Consider the following 6,410-nt stretch of genomic DNA (forward strand, 5'->3'; position numbering starts at 1 on the left):
AGGTTTTAGGGCTGTTGTACATAGGGTCACAAACGACTCGACGGCACATAACAACAACAACAACAAATCAACACCAATTGATAATTAAGGGATAACAATCTAAAACTTAACTCATAAAATTATAAAATGGTTTTTAATAACAAAATATAACAAGGCATGATTCATATAGTTATAAAACATCCTGTTTAAACAGGGCAAAAAATAATGTGTTCAGAAGAGGTTTTGAAATAAATTGCAGATATGTGAACATTACAGAATTAGGAGAAAAAGTCAGGAATATTTGCTGAAAAATATATTTTTCTCCAACACTGAAGCAATTTGATAATTTTACAACTTATAGAAAGCAACAGTACATTATGATATACAAAACTTTAAGAACTTATGAACAAAGAATCTGGCAAAAAAATAATATGATTAGTGTTGTCACAATATATTAGGAAATGCTAATAACTCACAGAGTGCCATAACAAGGTAATTTGCTCTCACCACTCAGAAATGAAGATAAAGTGCCCACAAAAATTACCCAATATTTTCAGATTATAATCTTTAACAAAGAGCATAACAGAAGCTATACTACTGAATAGTTAAGAATGAATATGTGATTTTTAAAATAATAACCAATAAAGTGATTTTTTCTTCTCTGTATATAGAAAAATAAACATTTTCTATTTTACATTATTCATTATTAGTTACTTTCTTAATAAGGCAGCACAGTTACTATTGATTATGACAGGGAAGAATGTGCTTTAAATATAAAAATCTGAAATAATAATAAAATAATTTTGGGAATATCATTGAACAACATCACAGTGTCTGTTTAATTTGAAGCAAATGAAAGTTATTGAGGGATAGAGAAAGTTTAGACCTGAGAAATTCCCACAGTCACAGAATGAAATAGCCACTACACTGGCTAGAAAAAAGAGTACATTCTTGTAATGTTGGAGTGGTAAATAAAGTATGAAAAATTCATTACTGTTTGAAAGACCATCAGGAGAATTAAATGTAGATACACGAAGGTGTTTGTTATATGATAGAACAAAGTGCAGGTCATCCAATTTATTCCAAGGTTATACTGAAATAAATTAAGTATAAAAATAGAAGTTATTAAAATGAAATAGAATATTTAAAGATTACTATCATAGATATTGTTGTTACTATGGTGTGTTGTCTAGTAGGAACTGACCTTTGGGTTTCAAAAGCAGTAAACCCAACCGGAGGAAATTGCCTATCCTTCTTCTGGGAGTAGCTGGTGGATTAGAATCATGTGCTTCTGGGTTTGCAACATAGTTCCTTATCACAAGGACTCTAGAGCTCCCTGTTATAGGTGATAGAGAACTGAAGTGGACTAGTGTTAGGCATTTTAAATAGAAACAAAAATACACGATCTATGTATTAATTATAGGTTCTGCAATTACAGAGATAATGTAAGTTTATTGCATTAATAGATAGGAATTTATTCTCCAATTTTAGAAGGTTTACAATTCAAATTCAGATTGCCAACTCTCTATCAGATGTGAAGGAAATTTCTTATTTCTATCAGCAGCTGTAGACAAGGCATTACTTGGAGATGTTCATGTGTTCTGGCTTCCTGTGGGACAAGATTCTTCCTTGAATCTAGGTTCAAAATTACAAATTACATATCTAGTAATTCTTGTTTTCTAGTATCTAGTATTCTAGTGCTACTTTCTTCATTTTCCTTCCCTGATATCTCTTCAGTAATGAACCAGAAGTTAGTATAGGCCACACCATATGGAAAACTCTCTTAAGATTAAATATGATAAAAGGTGTTGAATTCTGGCCTTAATTCTCTAATTGACATTTGTATTATTGGCTTATGGGAAATGGTTACTACATTATAAAATTATTTTAATATATATGTTTGTTAGATATTGTAATTCAGTCAAGGACTGTCTAGTGGGAATGAAAAATATTTAAGAAGAATGGCATCACACCACAATTAACAAGGAAATAGTTTAAAATGTATTTTAAAACATTCTTAAATCCAAAAGTGTCTATGACAAGATGATAAACATGCATCTTCAAGGAAGACTAGTTAGTATGACTAAAGGACAAATTTACGTACTGATTGCTAATGTTAAAGATTTGTTTTAAATTCAAGGTATAAACCAACTTCTGTAATCTGAAATTTATCAAACATATGCATATTGATAATTACTGGGCTATAAAAGTTAGAAACAATGATAAAGAACCAATAGTTAGAACAGATGACCTAAGTCATGGAAAAGACACCAAAAATATCATGACAAAATTATACAAGATCAATAATTTATTCATAATAAATACCTTTTCAAAACCATAACTATACATGTAGACAACACTTGATAGAATCAAATTGATCATGTGTATCTATGGAAAAAGAAGAAGTAGAAATTAAAAATCATGGTTCAGAAGAAAGCTAGGAACTGTCTGTGGAATACATCATCTGTTTCTCAGATGCAAGATTATAAATTAAAACTGAATTAAAGGAAGTTCAAGAGAGCTAAAACTTAACCTTCACTATACCATAAGAATTTAAAAATAATCTCGAACATAGATTTAATATGCTAAACACTCAACACTCCAAGAATATATTAACTGTAAAATGACATCAAGGACACTATACATAATGAAAAAGAAATAATTAAAAAGATACAAAAAGGATCAAAGACTTCAATAAATATCAGAAGAGACTCTAGAAAGCATGCTCTTGAATATAATGTAACAAAGAAAAAGGAGGAAATAGTGAACTAAAGAGCTGGATATTTCAAAATGCAGCATGAAAAGAGAAGGTATTATAATTTAATGTGCAAAGTCAAAATCAAAAGATGAAAAGTATACATTAACATTCCTTAAATTGAAATATCTGAAGGATAATTCCAAACCCCAAGTTCCAATATTGTATGATTCTGAGAGAAAAAGAAATTGAATACTGGGATAATGAGGATTGGCATTGGGATAGTGAGACTGGCAAGGGATAGAGAAAGGTTTAGGGCTGTTGTAAATAAAGTTGCTATGAGTCCCAGGGGACTCAATGGCACATAACAACAACAATAGGAAGCATTAAAAGGAAAGAAAGCAAACATAAAATATAACTTTACCAAAAACAACCTGTTTTAGAAAGTAACATATAATAAAAAATCAGTAATACTGAAAAAGTTCTGGCTACCCTGGAAATATTGGGGAAACTTCAAAACCCAAGAATTGGTGAAATATCAAATCAAATGTTTCTATCAATAATATCAATGTAAAGAGTGATATCTAGTCTATCAATTAATTAGAAAGACAACTGTCTGATCAAATTCCTAGAAAAGAACAATTTGTTCTAGTTCTAAAGAAATGTATTCTAACAGAATGCAGAAAGTGGTTAATCATAGCGTCAACATAACATGTAGGTTAAAGTATGTTAAATATAAGTAGAAAAAAGCTTAGCAATATACTGTAATAGAAATATCAGCTATTAAAACTTGGCATCCAAAAGGGATTAGGACAAGGGATATCATAACTGATTAAAGATGGATATTAGGATAAGAAGAAAATAATATCAGAATAATGTTTACATATAGTGACTATAAAAATGTATTCATTTGTGTGGATGATAAGAGATTCTGAAATAAAATTGTGAAGAATAGGATTTCAGAATATTTAATCATGCTCCTGTGAAAATTGAACACAAAAGGAAAGAGTCAAAGAGGAAGTGATTCAAAGAAAAGAAATGTTGTGTGGCTTATATCAGTAAATATACAGATCAGAGTTTTTAAAAACCCTGTGAGCGTGAGGAAAATCTGTCTCAATTCCAATGCTATGCCAGATCTGATGCTATCCAAACACACACAAGGAAGACTAGATAATGAAATTATTGTTCAAATACATGTACCAAACAGTAAAGTAAAAAATGAAGAAATGGAAGATTTCTACTAATTTTTGCAATCTGAAATGGCTGAATATGCAAACAAGATGCCTTAGTAATAATGCCAGGAATGCAAATTTAGAAACAGAAAAAAAAAAACTATTGCTACTTTCCCCTTAAATTATAACATGGTCTAATACTGTTTATTATACTAAGAAATAGAACAAATATCTCCATTTGTACATAAAAATAAATTTCTACAACTCAATAGGATAATTGTTGTTTTTGTTAGGTGTCTGTGAGTTTAAAATGACTCAAAACAATCTTTTGAACAAAAGATTTGAACCTTGTTCTATCCTCCACCATCCTCACACTTCCTCACACACAAGAGACCATTACAGCAGTCACCATACCAATCCACCTGGCTAAGGGCCTTCTCTTCCTTTGTTGACTCTCCATCCTTCCCAGCATCATGTCCTTCTCCAAGAAATAGCGCCCCCTAAAAGCACGCCCAAAGTATGTGAAGTGAAGCCTATTCATTCTTGCCTTCAAAGAGCACATCAGCACAAGACTTATCTACTAAAAGTCTTTTGGGTCCTGCCTGAGGGTGAGTCTCCAGCTTGAAGCAGTTGGATTCTGGAGGGTAAATGTATTGTATTTACTTGAAAGCTGGGTGTAAACTGTTTGGGTGATTTGTTCTATGTTTTATTTATTTTTTTTAAAATTTTGTTAACAATCAAGAGTAAGCGGGTTCATTTTTCATTTTCAATTGGATTATTTACCTTTATCTTGTTGTGGTGCTCAAGTATTTTATAAATTCTAGATATATGTCCCTTATCTGACATGTCATTCCCAAATGCTTTTTCCCAGTCTGTGGTTTCCCTTTTCACCCTGTTGGAGAAGTTTTTGGATGTCCATAAGGATTTGATTTAGAATGTTCCATTCATCTATTTTATTTTCTGGTTATAGATATTTCAGGATACTTGGAAGACTGTTTACGTTGTGGATTAGGACTATTATAGTTCTTCCAAGCTTTTCTTTAATGAAGTTTATAGTTCTTGGTTTTAGTCCTAGATCCATGATCCACCTTGAGTTTGTTTTTGTATATGGAGTGAGGTATGGATCTTGCTTGAGTCTTCTGCAAATATTTTTTCCAATTTTGCCAACACCATTTGTTAAAAAGGCTGTCGTTTCCCCACTTAACTGATTTCATATCCTTGTCAAAAATCAGTTGACTGATGGCCATGAAACACATAAAGAAATGTTCAAAATCCTATGAGATATCATCTCACCTTAGTCAGAATAGCAAAATTTAACAGAACAGCAAGAAAAATGCTGGTGAGGTTGTGGAGAAACTGGAACCCTTATTCACTGTTGGTAGAAGTATAAAATGGTGCAACCACTGTGGGAAGTGGTGTGGCACTTTCTCAAAAAGTTGCAAATAGAGATACCATTTGACCCAGCAATTCTTCTACTGGGAATATACCCTAAAGAGACCATAACCAACATCCAAGCATATATATGCACACCCATGTTTATCGTGGCTTTGCTCACAATAACAAGGAGTTGGAAACAACCCAGATGCTCATCAACAAATGAATGGATAGAGAAGCTGTGATATATTCACACAAAGGCATACTACAATGAATTGAAAAACAAGAAACTGATGCAATATTACTAAAATTGGGTGACCCTGGAGGACATTATGCTGAGTGAAGTATTTCAGTCACAAAATGACAAATACTGCATGGTGCCACTGTCGTAGAATGGGACTGACATCAGGGTTGGTGTGAGACTGAGAAAAACTGGATAAATTATATATACTGCATTGAAACAGATGAGGGAGAGAATAATTTAAAAGTGATATATGATAGGGTATTACGGTTATCACAAGAATCCAGAGTTTAGGTTGCATTGTGGAGTGTACTCGGGACAGTGGGAGGGGTGTAGGGGGATTGTATACCAAAGGAAGAACTTTTTTTTACTTTTCAAAGAGAGGAGTGAACTATGGCAGGGTGGGGGGGGGGGGGGGGAGAGGAGGAGGGCTAGGTAGGGAGAAAAGTGCAGCAATGAATGAATGGAAATCCAAAATCTCTATAAATGTTCATTAAAATTAATAAAATAAAATTATACAGAAATATGAAAAAAGAGTAAGCTGATGTTTTGTTTGGAGAGAACATTGTAGAGTACTTACTTATCTCTCAGTTTGCTGTACTGAGATAACTTGGGGTTGTTGCAATACTGTACCACTGGTGTTTCAAATGCCCTAAGGGTTATCCATGGCGGACAGGTTTTGGTGGAGCTCCCTTATTAAGACAGACTAAGAAGTATAGGCCGTCTGCTTCCCAAATAGCAGGCCTTTGAATACCCTATGTAGGGATGATAGTGATAATATAAATTAGTAACAAGGTCTATGCTCCAGTTACCAGAAACAAATAATTAAATCAGTTAAACATTAGCCATAGTTTTGATAGTGCATTCAGTTTATTATTGTTGCTGTTGAGATATATAGAGAGATAGACAGAATAGATAGATAGATAGATAGATAGATAGATAGATAGAT

The sequence above is a fragment of the Elephantulus edwardii genome, unplaced genomic scaffold, assembly GCF_000299155.1.
Source record: "Elephantulus edwardii isolate Elephantulus edwardi_28Jun2011 unplaced genomic scaffold, EleEdw1.0 scaffold00123, whole genome shotgun sequence".
Classification (NCBI taxonomy): Eukaryota; Metazoa; Chordata; class Mammalia; order Macroscelidea; family Macroscelididae; genus Elephantulus; species Elephantulus edwardii.